The sequence below is a fragment of the Sarcophilus harrisii genome, chromosome 3 (assembly GCF_902635505.1).
Source record: "Sarcophilus harrisii chromosome 3, mSarHar1.11, whole genome shotgun sequence".
NCBI classification, from domain to species: Eukaryota; Metazoa; Chordata; class Mammalia; order Dasyuromorphia; family Dasyuridae; genus Sarcophilus; species Sarcophilus harrisii.
The window spans coordinates 504,972,171-504,993,320 of record NC_045428.1 but is presented as its reverse complement, the minus strand read 5'-3'; the positions used below and the strand labels follow the sequence as shown (position 1 = coordinate 504,993,320).

At 37.5% G+C, this 21,150-nt stretch overlaps 1 protein-coding gene across 5 annotated transcripts in view; it reads left to right on the top strand.

Moving 5' to 3' along the window:
- TENM4 (teneurin transmembrane protein 4) overlaps positions 1-21,150 on the top strand; it is a 1,164,499-nt gene that overhangs the window by 511,608 nt on the left and 631,741 nt on the right. Inside the window, exon 1 of one of the 5 annotated variants that reach the window (XM_031963711.1) lies at positions 19,479-19,613. The exons of the other annotated variants lie outside the window; for them this stretch is intronic. The gene's annotated coding sequence lies outside the window, so the exon portion shown is untranslated. Of the gene's footprint in view, positions 1-19,478; positions 19,614-21,150 lie in introns of those variants that run through there. 5 annotated transcript variants of the gene reach the window in all.

Here is a 21,150-nt window from a genome sequence, read left to right as displayed (position 1 = left end):
TGCATATGGTACTGCCCCTAAAGCCAGAAGGATCCAATACTCACTGGCTGTGTGATCTTGGATAGGTCATTTAACTTTTGTTTTTGTTTCTCCGTCTATAAAGCAGGAATAATAATAGAACCCCCAGGATTGTTGTGGGGATCCAGTGAAGTCATATTTGTAACACACTTTATATACCTGAAAGCTTTAATATATAAGCCAGTTCTTATTAAAGTAGTACCCATAGGTGATCTGTCTGACTTCTAAGGTGCTTTGTTGGAAACTCCTGCCCCTTATAAATAGGGCTGCAGGCAGCTGAGCTGCCCATGTAGGGAGCACAAGCTTAATAAGAATTCCTGGGAAGATTTCTGCTTCCTCCCCAGACTGCTGCTCACCTATAGTCTCTTAAGGAACAGAGTAGGGGGAGAAAGGACAGCGTCTAATGAGGCTTTCTTGTTGTTAGATCAAGGGAGGCTTTACACTCCATTCACTTGGATAGAGGCCAAAGCATCCAGCACAGTTTTCCTTCTAGCAAAGAATTCAACTATGTATGTCATATGAATAATAAAAATCTTTTTAAAAAATCAAGGAGGGGCGAGTCTTAGCCAAGGGAACATTTCAGGTGAAGAGGAGAGAGACTGGTTTGTTTAATTGCAGCTAAGAAGTTAAATTCACCCTTGTTTCCCAATTCAACAGTCAAATTAAGCTTCTCATTGGTAAAATGAAAGGGTTACTGGGTAATCTCTTGGAATCCTTGTAGCTGCTCAGATATTCTATGTCTTGAGAATTATTCAGTTTCTAACGTGCTTTAACTCACGTTTTAAAAATCACAGTAATATAAATAATAGTAGAGATGTTTTATTAGAAATTTAATAATGAACATCAACACAACCTATTAGGCTTACTTAGCTACCATTGACATTTTAAAATTAATTTCACTGTCCTTGAAACCAGGATGATCTGAGTTCAAATTTCACCCTGAACCTACACAGGGTGCCTGTCCCTATGAAAATCCTTTTCTCTCTCAGTGCCCTAGATTAGGGCTTCCTAAACCTTTTCCACTCATAATCTCTTTTCACCCAATTTTTTTAACGTGGCCCCAGGTATATAGGTATATAGGATAGATATACAAATCAAACATTTACCGATAATAAATCATAATTTTGCAACCCCCACATTTAGGTACAAGAATCTATATGGAGTCATGAACCTCATTTTAAGAAGCTGGGCAGACAGTGCCATAAAGAGCAAAAGTTGCAAACATACTAAATGCTAACCTGCTCTGATGGAGGGAATTTTCTTATCCAGACATTCCTTATGCTGATGAAATTGTAATTTCCATTCTTAGCTTAATCCCTAATTTTAAAATATGAAGTAACTATTTCTGATCTCCTGATAGAAATCTTCCAACAATATTATTTGCCTATTTATCCTCATTTGCTTTTTCTTCCCCTATGAAGAAGATGATAATATATACAGATTTTCCTATATTGCTTTGTTTCATGAAGATTTTTCCAGATTTCTTTATACATCTCACAGTTTGGGGGCTTAATGGTATAATTTTCTATTGTTTATGCTACAATTTATTTAACCATTTCTTCTTTTTTAAGACATTTGTTTTCAGAGGTTTTTTTACATCTTATATGATACTGTTATGAAAATTCTTTGAACAGAGAGCTCTCCTTTTTGTTGTTTCTGATAACACTTTAAGTGTATAAGGCATGATGATTTTGTGACTTCTATATTGCCTAACTGCTCTCCAGGACTGCTCTCTATTATACCCTCTCCGACCTTTGTATTTTGTACCAATAAAGAATGAGTATACTTGAATGAACTTGTTCTTCCTAAACACTTCTTATCCTTTCACTCCCTCAATTGTTTCATTATTTTTAATCATTTTTTGCCAATTTAATGAATGTGAAATGATACCTTAGAATTATTTTGTTTTACAAGTCATTGTTTATTAGTGATTTTGAACATTTTTTCATGTACTTATTAACAATTTATGCTGCTGCTTTTGCAAAATTGGCTGTTCACAGTCTTTTACCTTAAATCCATTGTGGATTAACTGTGATTTAACAGTTTCTCATATATTTTACTTGTGATGTATTTAATCTGCCCTATTTGCCATAAGTATTTCCCTAACTTGTTAGTCTTTCACCATTTTTTTGGCTAAAAAGGGATTTTGTTATTTTTTTTTAAATCTTCAAAACACAAACTTGGAAGGAGGGAGCTTAAGTTCTTCAGCTTGTTGAAATGGAAAAAAAAATCTCCCTTAGATAATTCAGATAAACATTTTCTCCTATTGTTTTTATAATTTAAAAAAAATATTTATGTCTCTAAAATTCTACATCCCAAGATCTCTTCTGGTGCTTATTATATCCTGAGATCCTTTCCAACTCTAATATTCTAGTTTCAATGTGAAAACATTTTGTTTTGAGGATTTGGTTCAACGCTGATATTCTCTAAGGTTCCTTTTCCCATTTTCCCATTCCATGCTTTAATCTTTCTTCAGTATTCTGTGTTCCAACATTCTATATTCTAAAATCCTTTCCAGTTCTGAAATTCTTTGTCAATAAACTGGCATGATCACTGCCATGCCAGTGATGCTAAGTTGAAACCATTGTTTCCAAGGTAACAGTGACCCTCTATCTGTACTTCAGCATGGTTTTATAGAAGTACCTTGGAAAGACAAGAAAAATGCCAGCAGTGAGCCCTCATAGGAATCGGAATTCTCAAGACTGTCTGGGAAATGCTTTAATTGACGTTGCTTAAGGCTGTGCAATGAGGAACAAAGTGGTTTGTTTATTTTTCTCTGTTCCCAAATCCCTAGAAAACCTCTGCTCTTCTTGCTTCCCTCAGCTCCATGACTGGGGCTCCCTCCTCATCAGTAATGCTTTTAGAATGAGTTGCTCCTGCCTGGCAATCATCTCTGTTCTCCCTAAAGCTGGACCACATGGGATTCCAAGCCATATCATTATGGCCTCATCTGAAGAGACTGGAGATGTTTAGCCTGGAGAAGAAGACTTAAGGGACATGAATGCTATGTTTAATATCTGAAGAACTATCATGGGGAAGAAGCAAGAAACTTGCTCAGTCTTTTCCCAGAGGGTAAAGCCAAGATCCATTGGGAGAAGTTAGAAGGAGGCAGATTTAGCTCAACTTAATGAAGAATTTCATAAGTCTTAGAGAGGACCAAACACAGTGTAGGCTGCTTTAGGGCATGGTATTGAATTCCCCATTAATGGACGTTTTCTAGCAGAAGCTGGATGGCCATTCAGTCTAATAATAAAGTCTCATGTGTCATTGTCTTATCAGATTTACAAGATGCTTTCCTGATAACAACCCAGCAAGGCAGCTAATATGAGGAATTTTTCCCCATTTTTCATAAGCAGTAACTGAGGCACAACTGCCGGGCACATGCATAGCACTAGCCAAAAAGGGAGAATGGAGGCTCATTCTAAATTCACCTATAATCTGACAAAACAACCCAAAACAGATAATGGCTCTTTAGGTCTATCTTTATATATGAAGTCCAGGTCTTTCCTACATAATATCTTTTCTGGACATGTCATAAAACAATTGAGTGTGATAATGTACAGAAAGTGGTTTGTAACCATATGTGCTATATAAATGTAGGCTATCAAAAGAAACTTTGTGGTAGAGTTAAAAATCCAAGTCCCAAAGCTTGGCAATTTTATAAAGATAGGCAAATCACACCCTCAATTTGACCCTTAATTTCTGCCTTTAAAAATGGCAGGGATGGGATTGGAAAACATGAAGCCTTTCCTTCTTTACATATTTGCTGCAAGGATTGTTTAATAAAAGGGATTGACCAATACATCAACAGGCATTTTTTAAGCATTTATTATGTTCTAGATGATGAGAGGACACAATTCAAAGAAGGCAATGATCCTTACTCTCAAGAAGTTTATATTCTAGCAAGGATATAGTACCTGCCAGGGATTTCAAAAGTGTTAAGGCTTGACATGGTAGCAAATTCATTATATATTAGAGCTGTTATAGCTTAATTTTTTATCAGTACTTGCATCAACCATGAGACAGTAAGCAGCTCTGGTCCTAAACCTCAAACAACTTTCCATTTATAGAGCATTTACAAAAAGACTTCAGAATGGAGCCAAACCAATGGTGGATGCTCAAGGAGCAATTCACTCATTCCTTTTCTCTCAAACCCATAATCAGGATCACATGAAATCAGAGAAAATCACAGGATTTAGAACTGAAAGGGACCTTAGACCAACCCCCTCATTTTATAGATGAAGGGGTTGGAGGAACTATGGGCATTTAGCCTGGAAAAGAGAAGATAGGGGGAACATGATCATTGCCTTTAAGCTTTTGAAGGATTGTGATATGAAAGAAGGATTAGATTTTTTCTCTGCTTCAACTCAGAAGAAAAACAAGGCATAATGAAAGTTAGACTTGATAAAAAATAAAAATTCCTGCTAATGAGACCTCCTCCAAAGTGCAATGGAATGTTCCCTTCTTTCTGTAAATGTTTAAGCAAAGACTAAATGACTATTTGTCAAAGATCTTGTAAAGGGAAATTCTTACTTACAGGTTGAATTAGATCAGAGGTGTTTAAAAACAGGGCCCCGAATATTCCTCTTCAGGCCAAATCAGAATAAAATGTAATTGGAAAATATTAACAAAATAAATAACACTACGACAAGACCTGGAAAACATTACATTTTTAAACTATCAATATGCCATTTGTGGAGATCCTTATGTATGGATTAATAATCTCTTCTTCTATTTGAGTTTGATATCCCTAGAAGAAATGACAGAAAGATTCCTTCTGGTTTTGCTATTCTATAATGCTTAGGCCCAAAAAGGGCCTTAACTAGGGTCACAAAGATAAGGTGGTCACAGTCCCAATTGCAGCATGACACTGAACATGAGGTCACAACTGAGGTTAAGGTATGAAAACACTGTCATTTCTTGGAAGGGAAAAGGAGGTTGTGGCCAAAGACTGATTCCTGCTTTTTTCTGTTTCTATTTTTACTTCCATCCCCATGGTACCCAGTGTGTCACAAAAAGCTTTGGCCTAATGCATGCACCAAAGTGTAATTGAAAGTCAAGTGTGGGCCCCAGTAGGGGTTATGTGATTAATCAGCCCCTGGTACCTCTCTGTGGGCTCTGATTATCTCACGGCAAGACCCCAGAATAAGCCCATCGAAAATCAGAAATCAATTCAGGGCCATTTTCAGACTTTTCACAGATAATTCATATTTTAATAAACTTGGTTTTGAGCTTGGCCCTTGCAGGGATTTTGTCAGCAAAAGAAAATAAGACCATTTCTTTGAGGGCTGGCAAGCAGAGTCGGATTTGCAAAGCCAATATACAAGGTCCTCTCACTACAAGTCCAGGTCTCTTGCCACTATTACATGATGCTTTTATAAGAGAAGAGTGAGCTCAAAATTAGCTGAAGAAAAAAGTGAAAAGCTTTATAGAGTCTATGCTGCTCAAAAAAACCCTTGAAAAATTGGTAGAATTCAGACTGGAAGTAAGGTTGGGGCAGGATTTTGTGGGATAAGAGAACTTGATTTCCTCATCGGGAAAATGTGAGTTATACTAAGTTACTTTTTAATTCCCTTCCAGTTCTAATTTTGTTTATAATTCTGTGAGCTACCAAAATAAAGGCATAGGGAGATAATAATAAGAACAATAATAATAAGTCACTTTAAGGTTGTCAAAGCACTTTACATATGTTATCTCAATGAAATACCAAATAAATCTGGCATGTGAGAAGGAATAGCAAGTGATCACAATACTCTTTCCCCGGGGAAATGAGATAGTTATTTCCAAGTACATGGAAATTTTTATATAGAAAAAAAAGTCAACTTCTTTTTCTTGGCCTAGAAAGACAGAATTTGTATTCATTTTGGAGTTGTAAAGAGGTACTCTTACACTTGCTGTCAGGAAAATTTTGATAATAATTAAAATTTTCCAAAAGTAGAATGGACAACTTTGGTAGATAGTAAAGATGCTTCCTTTATTATCTACCACCTCCAGAAGATTACCTCTACTCTCTCTCATCTCTCCCTATATATTGGACTCCTTCCCTACTGCTTACAAACACCAGGATGTTGCCCCCATTCTTGAGAAGCATTCACTTAATCCTGCCATCCCTCATAGTTATGATCCTTCATCTTTCCTACTCTTTGTGACTAAATTTTTGGAGAAAGTCATCTATTCTTCCTCTCTTTTCTCTACATCTCTTTCTGTCTTCTCACTCTTTTCTAAACCTCCTGCATTCTGGTTTCTGACCTCATCATTCAACTGAAACTGCTCTTTCTCAATAACATTATTTCCTAAATTACCAATGATGTTTTCATTAGCAAATCTAGCGACCTCATCCCACTTCTCAGCCTTCTTGCCCTCTTCTTCAGCCTTTGACACAATCGATCACTATCTTTATATAGATATTCCCTCCTCTATGGGTTTTTCTAACATTCTCTCTCTTGATTTTCCTTCTACCTGCCTGACTAATCCTGTACCATTGTTGGTTCTTTATTCATGTTGTACCCACTGACTGTGATTATCTGTTCCACCTGAACTCTCTTTTCTTTTTGCTCTATATTATTTCATTTAGTTGTGGGCAGCTAGGTGACATAGTAGATAGATTGCCAGGCCTGGAGCCAGGAATAATGAATTCAAATCTGGCCACAAATGCTTACTAGCTGGGAACGTCACTTAACCCTGCAAACTATGTCAGTATCTCTGCCAAGAAAACCCCAAATGGGGTCCCGAAAATTCAGACACGAAGGAAGGACTAAACTTCACCAATAACATCTCACTTGGTGAACACATTAACTTCGATAAGTCCAGATATCATCTTTATATAAAGGTGATTTCCAGATCTATACATCCAAACCTAGCTGTTCTTCTGAGATTTATCACATAGCATCAACTGACTTTTTGATATCTCAATGATGATACCTTGTCATCTCAAACTCAACATGTCCAAAATAAGACTCTTTATCTTTCTTACTAAATCTTCCATGTTTCCCAACTTCCCTATCCTGTTAAGGGTACTACAATCTATATGTCATATATAGACTCACAATCTATATATCAACCTTAATTCCTAACACTCACTCACCTTATATATCCTGTCCATTCTAAATGACCTTCACAGCATCTCTCCCACTCACACACCTGCTTTTCTAATTCAAGGCCTTTACACCTTATTACCTGAACTACCCCTCACAAAGAACATAGACTCTTGGTTGCTTTTTGAGTCAAGAACTTGGTTGTATTTTAAAATGGGTAGTTCTTGGCTTTCACTATCAAATGGCCTTTACTATTTAGGACTAGTGAGTAAAGTGATGCTGTATCCTCTCCTCCAACCAGAATGCAACAAGGAGAGAAAGGGAAAGAGGTGAGGAACAGGGAATGGTATAAAAATATTCCCCAAAGACAAGGACTTCTCAGTGATCCGCTGGACTTAAGAAATAGAATAAGATTCCAGCTAATATAGGATTTTACCACTCACAAGGGCAGTGAGATGGTAAAGTAGATACAGCATCAGTCCTAGAATCAGGAGGATCTGAGTTCAAATGTGGCTACAGACACTTGTCATTTCCTAGCTGTAGGACCCTGGGCAAGTCACTTAATCCCAATTGCCTGCCAAAAAACATTCACAAAGGTACAATTGGTCCAAAAAAGGTCTTTCTTTGGCTCAAATTAAATTACAAACCAAGCAGTGGTGATCAAAGAGGGCCATGGAGGTCTGGATATTTGGGTAGCTGACAGGAATTCTCTAGTCTGGAATAATTGAAATAATTGCATTTCAGATTTTAATGTGTACTTTATGATTTTAGCTGGCTGGGTGGTCTCTTTCAAATTATATAAAGGGAATTGGTATGCTGGGGAAGCCCAACCTTCAACTTTTAGGTTAATATTCTTGTTGGAACACTGAAGCTGATTTTGTGAATGTCATCAGATTATTTTCTTCTATTTGGACCATGCAAAATATAAAATCTAGAAAAACCAAGTTCCAAGATCCTTTCTTACAAGGATATACTACTATTGTCCCAGTCCCTCAGACTCGCAGTCTGTATGTTATACTCATGTAGAGTTAACCATTTGACTCCTACTTATTCTTATTCTGGCATATTTGAATCCCATCCCAGACATTTGTTAGTTATTCAGTATTGGGCAAGTCTTGAACACAGGCAAGTATACAGATAGTGTTAGGGATCAGCACCATATCACTGAAGTAGGTGGTCCATTATCTAGAGGCTACCAGGGTAGCCACAACTTTCCTAGTCCCTGAGGACCCAATTTGCTTCTTTCCTTTGTTTTCCACTTTCTTTCTTCCATTTTTGTTAAAATCTATTGAAGGATGAAAGAAGTGGGTCTAGTGACTTGGTCACCCCATAGTTTTATCCCTTTATAGGAGCCATGGTCTATGAGTCCTGTGGCACTCCAGGACAATGGTGTCATGTGAGTAATTCAAGATCATTACTAGTTTATAGGATAACTTCAATGAGCTGATGATGATGATGATGAAAATGGCACAGAAATTGTAGGCTAGATGCTACTATATATATGTTAGAGGGAAAGTATTCACTTCAGTTCTAATCAATGGAGAAATAATTGATGTACAGAAAAGTTGTGTATGTCGGTATTTCTGCCAGGGTAATTAAATTGTCTACAATATAAGAAGGGCTCTGGTATAAAAGTAATTAAGACAATACATGTAAACCAGCCTCAGGGAAGAAAACTCATTTGGTGTAAGAAACCAAGGTAGAGAATGACCACAAGCTCATGCTATACAAGAAGTGAGTGGGAGCTGGGAAAATAAAACCTAGAGAAGAAAAACTATGGATCACAGATTTAGATCTAGAAGGGCAATATTTCATTATGCATATGAGGAAACTGGGGATCAAGGTAAAATGATCTGTTCAAGATCACACAACTAGTAAGTGTCTGAGGTGGGACTTTTTTTGCTATTGCCAAGTCCAGCACTCTATCCACTTGACATGTCCTGAGAGATGTCTTTAAAAACTAGAAAAGCTATCACCTAAATGAACTGGGAGGAATTGTCCAAAGTGGAGATATTAGACTCATCACTGCCCAATTCAGTGATCCTGAACCAAATTAAAATGTAATTGGGAAATGTTTAACAAAATAAATAAAAATACAGTATCATATAGATAATGGTTATTTGTGATTTTATAATTCACTGTGAAGCCAATCAGGCATCCACTGCTCAAAATGCTTCAAAAAGGCAAATGGGAAGGAGGAGAGATAGGGGGAATCTCCTAAAAATTAGAACTATCCAAGAGAAGAAAGGGCTATTATGAAGGTGATGAATTCCTTCCCTTTAGAAGTCTTCCAGGAAAGATTGGATGAGCACAATGGGAATACTGGGAAAGGAATCCTTATTCAGTCACTGCTTGGACTGGATGGTTTCAGAAATAAAGATGTGTATATCTTGGAAATATTGTAGGTTCATTTCCAGAGCACTATAAGAAAATGAATATCACAATAAAGCAAGTCACATGAATTTTTTGATTCCTTAATGTATATAAAAGTTATGCCTCCTACACTGAAGTTTATTAAGTGTATAATAGTATTATGTCTCAAAAACAATGTATACACCTTAATTGAAAATACTTTATTACTTTAAAAAAATGCTGACCATCATCTGAGCCTTCAGAGAGTCATACTTTTGTTTTTACTAGTGGAGAGTCTTGCCTTGATGTTAATGGCTGCTGACTGCTCAGAGTGGTGGTTGCTGACGGTTGGGGTGACTGTGGCAGTTTCTTAAAATAAGATAACAATGAAGTTTCCCATATTGATTGACTCTTCCTTTCACCTCAACCTTTAGAGGCCATTGTAGGGTTATTATCTAATTTCACTGTTGTGTCTTGGGGAATAAAGAGACTTGAGAAGAGGAAGAAAGACTAGGGAATGGCTGGTCAATAGAGCAGTCAGAACATACACAACCTTTATTAATTAATTTCACCATTTTATCTGGGGTACGATTGCAGTACCCCAAAACAATTACAATAACATGCCAAAGATTATTATAAAAGCTATTAATGATAGTGAAAGAGTTTGAAAAATTGTGGGAATTAACAAAATGTGATAGAGTCACTAAGTGAATACATGCTATTGGAAAAATGATACTGATAGACTTATTTGATGTCAGGTTGCTACAAACCTTCAATTTATAAAAACTATAGAATCTGCAAAGTGCAATAAAATGAGTAATGGATGGGTTGATACACCATGATACTAAATTTCCCCTTCCCCATTCCCGGGAGAGGTATCAGGAATCATGGGAAAGCTCAAACCATTTCCTCTGTTGTTACCAAGTTACTAAATCCACACACACATAGGCCATATGATATATATATGCACATATATTATTTGATATATAAAATATATTTATATTATGTATGTATATTATTATTATATATTATCTAAATATATTATATATATATATATAGGACTTTAAGGTTTATAAATCACTTTTCATTTGTTTTCTCAATTCTTCATTTGTTTTCTCAATTGATCCTCAACACAATCTTATAAAGTGGATGCTATTATTATAGCTATTTCACACATAAAGAAAATGAGGCTTAGAAATGTTAAATGACTTAGTGAGAGTCATGCAAGTAAGTGACCAAGGCAAGACTTGAAATCAGAGCTCCAGTGCTAACACTCCATCTCCCTAGCAGAACCAGTGAGCAGTGGACAATAATAACATTATATTTATGGATCCACTTGAGCACTTCCTGTCTGAATGCTACCTGTGACTCTCAGGCCTCTGTCCAAAGGGCAGAATGCCCACAGGCATCCATAACATAGGCAGTCTAACAATAACCATAGAGAGATGATAACCAGTACTTAGGGACCTAAACCCACTGATCAGTCCTAAAGGTGAAAGGGACAGGAGACATTTTCCTGGACTCTTCCGAGTGACAGTTACCCTACCATGCCCAAAGGCCTGCCATTAGCCACTTGTTTATGGCAGCTACAGCTTTGGGCAAGTTCTGGTGCTGTAGAAGACTGATGACCAATGAATGCTCAAGAGTGGAGATAAATCTTTCCAGTCAGATGCACTCTAGCTAGCACTGTCTGTAGGACATCCGTGACAAAGGCCTTCAAAGGTAATATAGAAGCTGGCAGTTATCATGGGATAATGTGAAACAGAAATAATTCAGTAAATAGGGGGAAAGGGCACAAGACAGAGGCTCCATTTCTGCCTCTTCCTCTACCTTCCTATGTGGTCATCTTTCTCCATCTGTTTCTTCTTCTGTAAAGGGTTGTACAAAAATATCTCTAAGATAGCTTCTTATTCCCATTTATATTATATGACACTGCCCAATTCTGACTTTTTCAATTCTGACATGTTACATTCTAAAGTCTTTTTCAACTCTGACATATTTTGGGTTCCAAGGACTGACACTCACTCTCTCTCTCTCTCTCTCTCTCTCTCTCTCTCTCTCTCTTTCTCTTTCTCTCTTTCTCTCTCATTCTTTCTATCTCTGTGTTTCTCTCTCTCTCTCTCTCTCTCTCTCTCTCTCTCTATATATATATATATATATATATATATATATATATATATATATATATCTTTCTCTGTCTCTCTTTGTATCTATCTCTCTCTGTCTCTGTCTCTATTTGTCTGTCTCTCTGTCCCTCTCTGTATGTATATTTGTATGTGTTTGCATATATACCTACTAAGTATACGCAGAATAAATATGAGAATAAATACAAAGTAGTAGATGCAAGGTGGGTTAGGACTGTGGAGAGCAGTGGGGGAAGGGAAGGAGATCAGGAAAGATTTCAATTAGAAGGTGGTACTTGAGCTGTGTCTTAAAGGAAGAGAGACAGGAATCTGTTGTCAAGATGAATTGAAGGAGAGGAGCCAGATGGACAAAGACAAAGAAAGGCCAGATGCTTTCTGTGATAAGTTACTGATGCTTCTGTCTGCTATTAATTAAGGTTTCTCTGTGTACTAAGTAGAACCGCCGCCCTCTGCTTTCCTGGCCCCTTTTCTTGGTTTCAGAAATAAAACGGCACACCACACATGTGTAATACTTTAAAGTTTACATAAAGTCTGCAGTTTGAGTGTTTCTGCCCCCATTTGACAGATGAGGAAACAGAGGCCATGAGGAGCCATCTCATGCTGGGGCTTTCTCACTGTGGGCTCATGGACAGGGGCTTGCTGCCCCTTTCTGACTCAGCCTTTCACAAGAGATTAGAAGGAGCCCTTTTACACCTTGCAGTACCATCCAGTTTATTCTATCCCTTCTGCTAATTTGTTTGATTAGGGGCTTGGAGCAGGAGCCAGCTAGGGGAGACCACCTGCTCTGCTGCCAGAGATGAGACTCAAGGCTTCCTGTGAAGCTTTTGCATGGTGTCATATTTCCTTACATCCCTTTTGATTGATGGCTGTTTATCTTCAGACATGTGGCTCTGAAATAAATCACTGCATTTTGCCATCCCCTCACCAGGCTGTCCCAGCACAAGGGACTGCTCAAGCTGACTTGATTAATCAATCAGAGCTTCTGATTAAAGATCCAATTCATTAAAAATAAATTCAGGTAGAAGCGGAGTACTTAGGTGGTTGGGTACAATTCATGAGACATAAATCAAATGGCCTACCAGAAAGAGAAGCAGAGTTGGGATTTGGGAACAGAGCCATAACTAGGATAGGGTGACTGGGGCTTTATCCCAGGGTGTCATGAGGATAATAATATATCTAGAGCTAAAAAGGGAGCTTAGAGGTCATCAGCCCCAAACCTCTCTTTTTAAAGATGATGAAACTGAAGCACCAAAAATTTATGATTACTTATGCAGGGTCATACAGCCCATTTAAAGCCAGGCCTTCTGAACTCCAAACTAGTGCTTTCTCCTCTTCCTCTAATACCACTTGTGCTGCTTCAACAGATGGAAACTACTGAGCTTAGCACCTACTTAGCAAATCAGGAGCAGCCACAGCCACACCTTGGCCAACTAACCCCTCCCTCCCTCCCTCTCCCCCAGCCATGACTTTCTCTCCCAGCATCAGTTTCTAAGATGCCAGTCCACTGGACCTTTTGTGAGAGCTCTATCTCTTTTCCCCAGAAGTTGGGATCCCAGATTCTGAGGTCTCTACCTCTATAAGGTTTTGTGTCCCAATGTCTACCCTGGTCCTCAGCAGCCAACTGAATTTGATTTAAGAATGTGACTGTAGAACATGAAATGAGGAGCTGGGAGGGCCCTTAGAACACAGAATATGGGGACTGTTAGATCCCTCAGAACATGAAATGGGGAGCTGGGAGGGCCTTAGTATACTTTTCAACTCCCTGGTTTTTTCAGAAGAGAAACTTAGATTTAACCAGGAAAAGTGATTGCACAAGATATCATAGCTAACTGATTTGTGGTCAAATCAGGATTAAAACTTAGATCTTCTAATTCCTCCTCTAGTGCTCTCTACACTACTTCCAGGAAATAAAAATAAATAAATAAAACAGGTAGAATGGGTAAGCAAATTCATGTTTTACTAATCTTGAGTATGCCAGATGGGTGGTATAGACCTATTCTCTAGGAATAAGATTTGCATCAGCTAGGTGACACAGTGATAGATCATGGGCCTGAACTTTGGAATACTCATCTTCCAAAGTTCAAATGTGTCCTCAGACACTTACTGGATGTGTGAGCCTTGACAAGTCACTTTACCTCAGTTTCCTGGTCTATAAAATGAGCTGGAGAAGGAATAGTAAACCACTCCAGTATCTTTGCCAAGAAAACCCCACATGGGATCATGAAGAGTCATTCAGAACAACATAGTTTTGGGAAGCTTGTTGTAATCTCCTCAGTTATTCTCTTCATATTTAATCATAATAGCTAGCTTTATCACATATAGTTCTGTATAATAGCTATATTATACTAATGTAGCATATGTTAATAGGATAGTATTATAACTACATAATGCTATTATTATATTAATTATGATATTGTTAATACTATTATTATAGCTATATAATATATAGTGCTTAAGGTTTTCATAGCCCTTTACAAATATTATCTCATTATTATTATCATCATCACTCATTATTATTAGTATTATACTTACTGCTGTTTACATGCTGTATCCCTCAACAGAATATAAAGTTCTTCAGAATAAAGACTCTGGTTTTTGTTTTTGTTTTTAATTTTTATATCCCTATTGCTTAAGGCAGTGCCTTAGGCACAGTAAGTTCTAAATAAATATCTTTAAATTGAATTGTATTCATGCAAGCATCCTCCTCCTCGCTATATCAAGTAGTAAACACCTCCCAGTTTATATTCCGGGGAAAGCAGTTATACACTTGAAAGATTTATGATGCTGTTTTGACCTACAAAGAACTAAAAACCATCTACCTTGTTTATAAAAAAGCTTATAAAATTTTAGCCCTTACAGGAGTTGAATAAATTTCAGAATATATTTTTGGCTACTTCCGAAGCTTCATGGTGACCAGTAGTAATTACAGACTACCACAGTTCCAGTTTGTGGATTCTGATTGCAGAATAGGACTTCTTTGTGGCTCAGTCAAGCATTGCAAATGCATTTTGTCTTAATTACTCCTGAGCAACTATTCACAGTACCATAGACAAGATCTTAGAACTGGAGAAGCCTACAGGTCATTTTGTCCTAGCCCCTGATGGGGAATCTTGCAGGAATCTTCTCTTTAACATCCCTGAAAAATGTTTCAGCTTCTGCTTTTGAGAATGTCTAATATTGGAAACATCTTCTTCTTCTTATCCTTCCCCTTTCTTCCTTCCCCTTCCCTTTTTCCTTCTCCTCCTTCTCTTTCTTCTCCTTCCCCTTCCTCCTCCTCCTCCTCTTTTTCCTCCTCCTCCTCCTCCTCCTTCTTCTTCCTTTTTGCTTTCTTTTCTTATTTCTTTTTTCTTTCTTTCTTCTCCTTCTTCTTTCTCATCTTTTTCTCCTCCTCCTCCTCCTCCTTCTTCCTTTTTCTCTTAAGATATGTCCATCAGGGTTTTAAGTTTCAGAGCTATCAATATCACTCTCAAAATGATTATCTGGACGGTTTCCCTCCTATCATGCTAACTCAGTAGGGAGGCAGGGCAGCTTAGTTCTAAAAGCAGAATGACAGCAGATACTGCTGTTAACAGTAATGAGGACACCAGCCTATTTCTCTATCTAGTTTGTCCTTATGTAAAAGCTAGATAAAAAAGGGGAGAATCAGCACTTCCAGACCGGTGTTCTTACAATGTGCTTCTCCCATGGCCACAGAGCTGAAGGCCAGAAGGAGAGAGAACAGGAGAGCCAGAAGTCACCGGGGGGGGGGGGGGGGGGGGGGGTTTGTCACAGAACACTTCAGACACAGAGTGACTGTGGGTGTGCTATTGGGTCATCTGTGTCTCTGGAAAACTCTTTTGCTTTGGGCTTTGTGGTCAACGGCCTGATGTCTTGAACATTGTTAAACCAAAGGGCCGATTGAGGACAGCTGTTCTCCTAAGACCAGTGACAGTTATTGCCTTGACAGCATCTTTTTAAGTCTTTATTCTTTTCGGTCCAGAGGGTCACAGAACCCTAGCACTTAATACTGTACTCCCTACCCCATTACTTTCCTGAGCCCAAAGGCTCTTGAGCAGTTTTCTGACCAGATCTTCAACTCTTAAGCTTTGAGAGGAAGAAGAGTCATTAAGAGTCTATCTATTCAATCCTCATTTTGACATCCTGGCACGGCATCATCCAAGCACTACTGACGAACTCCCAAAATCTCACCGTCCTCCCTATCTGAAATGTTCTGCCTCCCTGCCTCTGCCTCTTGGCTTCCTTCAAGCCTCAGCTTAAATCCTACCTGCTGCAGGAAGCTTGCACTTTCCATTCAAGATTGCCCTACATTTATGCCATATTTATCATGTTTATGTAATATATTTGAGTTTAGTTTACGCATGTGAGCTCCTTGAGGGAAGAAACTATGTTTTTTGCCTTTCCTTATATCCTGAATTGTATATGCCTAATAAGTGCTTGCTGACTGACTAGTGGCTTCTACTTTAGGCTTTGTACCAACTAGGTGACCTTTGAGTAAGCTGTTCAGCTTATCATCAAAATAAATATTTACTGATTTACTCTTTGAATGGATGTTATTAGCTCAATCTTGCCATTTTACAGATGAGAAAACCGGAGACAGAGAACTGGCTTCCCATAAGTCATATAGCTACTCATTCTCATAGCCCATAGTGTTGGGGCAATTATAGGTGGTAAAGTGGTTAGAGTACCTGACCTTAAGTCAGGAAGACCTCGTTTCCTGAATACAAATCCAGCCTCAGATGCTTACTAGCTATGTGATCCTGAACAAGTCATTTAACTGTTTGCCTCAGTTTCCTCATCTGCAAAATGAGCCAGAGAAAGAAACAGCCAAACACTCCAGTATACTTGTTAAGAAAACTTCAAATGGGGTCACAAAGAGTCAGACATGTCTAAAAAACAATTGAATGTAGGGAGTCTGCTGCTCTTAGGCTCATATGATCTGGTGCTTGAAAGAGGCCCTGTATATAATACAGTATTCTTTCAACTAATCGCGTGACTGTGATGTGAAGACATCTGCTGCATCATCCCCAAGTGTCTAGTCTGAAGGAATCTATTTTTCCTTGTCACATTTCTTTCCTCCAGATGTCTTCCTTCCACTGATGCTAAATGTCAAATGGAACATTGCCCATGCTCTGTTTGGTCATCAAAATAAATATTTACTGATTTACTCTTTGAATTGTAGAAAGAAGCAGAACTGAAATAAATATTCCAGAGTAGAGGCAAAAGGCTTTTGCCTCCAGAAAAGAAGGAGGAAGAAGAGAGTGTGTGGAAAGGAAAGAAAGGCCAGCTAATCCAACAAAGACTTTATTGGGCACCTACTTTTTACTATTTGCTATTCACTGAGGATACTAAGAAAAAAAAATGAAAGCATCCTTGGCTTTGGGGAGCTTACATTGTACCAGTGGAAGAGATTATTATTGTTCAGTGGTATCTGACTCTTGGTGACTTCATTTGAGGTTTTCTGGGCAAAGAAATTGGAGTGGCTTACGAATTCCTTGTCCAGCTCATTTTACAGATGGGGAAACTGAGGCAAATAATTTAAGTGATTTGCCCAAGGTCAAACAGTTAGTGTCAGAGACCAAATTTGAACTCAGAAAGATGAAACTTTCTGCCTCCAGACCCAGCACTTTATCTACTGTACCACTAAGCTGCCAAGTGGAAGAGGAGCAAAAATATAACATGTACCTAGATAAGTCAAAATACAAAGTAATTTCAAGAGGGAAAAAATGCCAGTGACTTGAACATTCATCAGGAGAATTAGTAAGAAAAAAAGGAGGAGGGAGTGGAAAAATAATAATAAAGTGAATTTTAAATGAATCTTCTCCCTTGGCCTCTGGAGAGTTTTTAATTTTGATAATGGCAGAACCTTTGACTCCTGACTAGTATCTTTCATGCTCAGATTCCTTAAGGAAAGAAGGGTGCTGATAATAATGGCTATCATGATATATCCATAATAAAAATAACTTCCATTCAAATAGTTAAGGCTTTCTCAAGTATTCTGGTGGGGCCTACCATTCTGGAAGGCTTTAGCATGTATGACCGGCATCTGCTATCAGAAGACCAGCCGAGCTATAGTCAGAGAAGCTCACTACAAATTCAACCACAGAGTGACCAATATTTGAACTATATCAACTCTCAAAGACTTAATCTTTAACTTTCATATATGTTTTCAGTCTATATCTTTGGAATTTAGTTACCCATACTAAAGAAGTTACAGATATCATAATATTAAAAGGCTTAAATATGAAAAAAATCAAATATTTATTATTTAACCTAATCCTTTGCAACAGTCTTGTGAAATATTTGTTATTGACTCATTTTTTAGTTATGTCCAACTCTTCTTGATCTCATTTAGGGTTTTTTAAATTTTAATTTATTTTTAAAAAACAATAAGAAAAAAGAAAAATATAAAAGGAATACAAAACAAAACAAAGAAAAATTTGTCATGTGCCCAGCAGAACATCAGGGAAGATTCAAAATAAGCAACAACAAATTACCAATTCAAGAAAGTATGTGTATATTAATAAAAGAAATTATATTCAGGAATGTCCATCTTTTCTTTACTTCCTTATAAATTGTTCTTTTATTCTCTGCTACATATCTTTTTTACTTTATTTTTTAACCCTTTTTATCCCCCTACCACCCCCAATCAGGCTATAGTTAAGAAAGCATAAATTTATGTATACATATGTAGATCTATACATACACACATACATCCCACCTCCTCACTTAGCCATGTCTTTTCTATCCCTGCTGACTCTTTAATTAAATTCTGCTCCTAACTTGCCTTGCTATTACATAACCTCTCCCCACCCATGGATGCCTTTCTCATCTTCTTCCCTCACCCTTTGTTTACTGTGCTGCCCATCCCTTCCCACTATTTCTTTATAGATTTTGGAATGTAGTATTGCCTATTAAACCCATTCCTTTTATGAACAGGTTTTCAGAACTACAAGCCTTCCTTCCCCTATAATGCCTCTGTATCTTATTATTCCTCTGTACCTCATTTGTGTAACATAATTATAATTTTACCTTAATTCTGCCCCAATCTTTCTTTTGAGCTCCCTATTATTAATGTCAATCTTAATATATGTTATATATTTCCCATGTTAAAAAATGTCTATGTTGAGTTTCTTGAAATTGATCTTTGATACTGGCACTTATTTGTTAAACTTGCTATTAATTTAGGGTTTGGATGATAGAAAATCTGCAAGTTCATTGAATGTGCATTCTTTTTCTCTTTCAATATTACAAATAATTTTGCTGGATATAATATTTTTGGCCATTAGCTTAGTTCTTTTGATTATTGATAGATATGACCCCAGAACCAGCAGTCTTTTATTGTGACTGCTGATAAGTCCTTACAATTTTAGTTGTAGTTCCAGTATATTTGAATTGTTTTTTTCTGGTTTCTTGCAAAATATTCTCTTTTATCTGAGATTTTTAAAAATTTGCCATTACTATTCCTTCATGTTTTCCACAAAGGGTCTCCTTAAGGTGGTATTTGGTGGATTTTTTCTATTTCCACTTTCCCTTTATGTTCTATCACTGTAGGACAATTTTCTTGGATTATTTTTTCCATTATTGTATCAAGGTACTTTTTTTGGTCACAACTTGCAGGCAGTCCAGTTGTTCTTACATTTTCTTTTCTTGATCTGTTCTCCAGATCTATCATATTTCTTATAAGATGTCTCACATTCTGTCCTATTTTTTCCCATTTTTATAACCTGTTTTGTTATTTTTTGGTCTCTCATAGCTTCACTGGCTTTCCCTTACCAAATTCTATTTTTCAAAGTGTTATTTTCATCTTTGAGACTTGGGACCTCCTTTTCTTGTTGATTAACTTTTTTTGATCATCTTGTTTTTCTTGTATGGTTTTTATTTCATTTTATCTTTTAGTTTTTCTTCATTGTCTCTGATTTGATTTTTAAATTCATTTTTCAGTTCATCCATAAATTCTCTGGACAGGACCCATTTTATATTACTGTTTGGGATAGAAGAAACTCTTTTTACTTCCTCCTCTGAAGATGAACTCTGCTCTTCCCAGTTCCCATAATATGTTTCTATGGTGAGGTTTTTTTCTTCTTTGTCCATTCTTTTTTTGTTTGTTTGTTTTTACTAAGAAGTATTAGTGTAAGTACCTCTAATTATCAGGTGGGGTGCCTCAAGCTTCCCTTCAGCTCTCCCTCTGACCAGGATCCCAAGCAAATATCCACAGCCAGCAGCGTCCCTGATCCACTGCTTCTGCACTCACCAGGTGCTGGTTCCTTCTCACCCCTAACTGCATCTCAGCAGCATAGCTGGACCTGACCTTCCCAATCAGCCAAGGTTCAATCTGTCTTCCCAGACTCAAACCCCCACTCCACAATCCAGAAAGTGGAAGTCTCTGTGACTTTCCTGCTCCAGCCACACCAGTGAACCCCAAGGCTCCCCATTTGGTGTTTCTGTGGAGCCAGCCAGGAGGGTTCTGTACTCCACATGAGTTAATCCCAGCCCTGGGTCTTTGTTCAGATCTTCTGGGGCTGTACCAGAAGGACCCCTGTTCTGCCCCAAGTCTTCTTGATTTGTTACCACTCTATGTTTGCTCTGAGGCACAAATTATTCTATTTGTGGGAAAATCTGAAGAGCTTGAAATTTACCAACCTACTCCACCATCTTTCCAGAATCCCCCATTTGGGGTTTTCTTGGCAAATATATTGACATTTCCTTCTCCAGCTCATTTTACAGGTGAGAAAACTGAGGCAAACAGGTTTAAATGACTTAACCAGAATCACACAGCTGGTGAGTGTCTGAGGCCACATTTGAACTCAGGAAGTTGAATCTTCCTGACTCTAGACCCAGCACTCTACCCACCCAGTCACCAAGCTACCTCTATCAAATAGTAGGGAAGAACTATTCTTCCCATCACCCAGGTGATGAAATGAATGCTTAGAGTTGTTCAGATACTTGATTCAGGTCTAGATTGGCATGTAGAATAGAGTTCTTAATCTGGATTCTATATCATTACTTTTTTTAACATTTGGATAACTATTGACTGCAATATACTGTATTGCAAATTATACTGTAATTGGTTACCTTTCTAATTTTGTATATTTTATTTTATACATTTAAAAATATTCTGGAAAGAAATCCACAGGCATCATCAGGTTTCCAAAGACATCCATAACCTAATAATTGTTAAGAATTTAAACCCATTTCTTGTGACTCCATTTCTGTCTCTTTAATGATAACAAAAAGTTGTCAGCTTACTTGCTATTAAATGGACCTGGGCAGAATAACTCTGCCTAAGCTTTGAAACAAAGATTTGAGACAAGTGTATAACTTCTTTGAGTATAACCAGAGTATAACCAAAGAGTATAATCTTTTGGGAACCTTAAAAGCAATTTCTTTAATTAAAACTTTGAAACTGTGAACATGAATTTTCCTAAAGTAGACTGCTATATTTTTTTCTGACACTTATCTTTAATATTATGGCTGCATTTACAAAAAGAACAAAGTTACTTGATTCTCAAGAATACATGTTGTTGCCTAAGTGTGGTGGTGCAGGTCTATGATCCCTGATGCTAGGGAAGGGTAAGGCTAGTGGATTGCTTGAGCTCAGGACT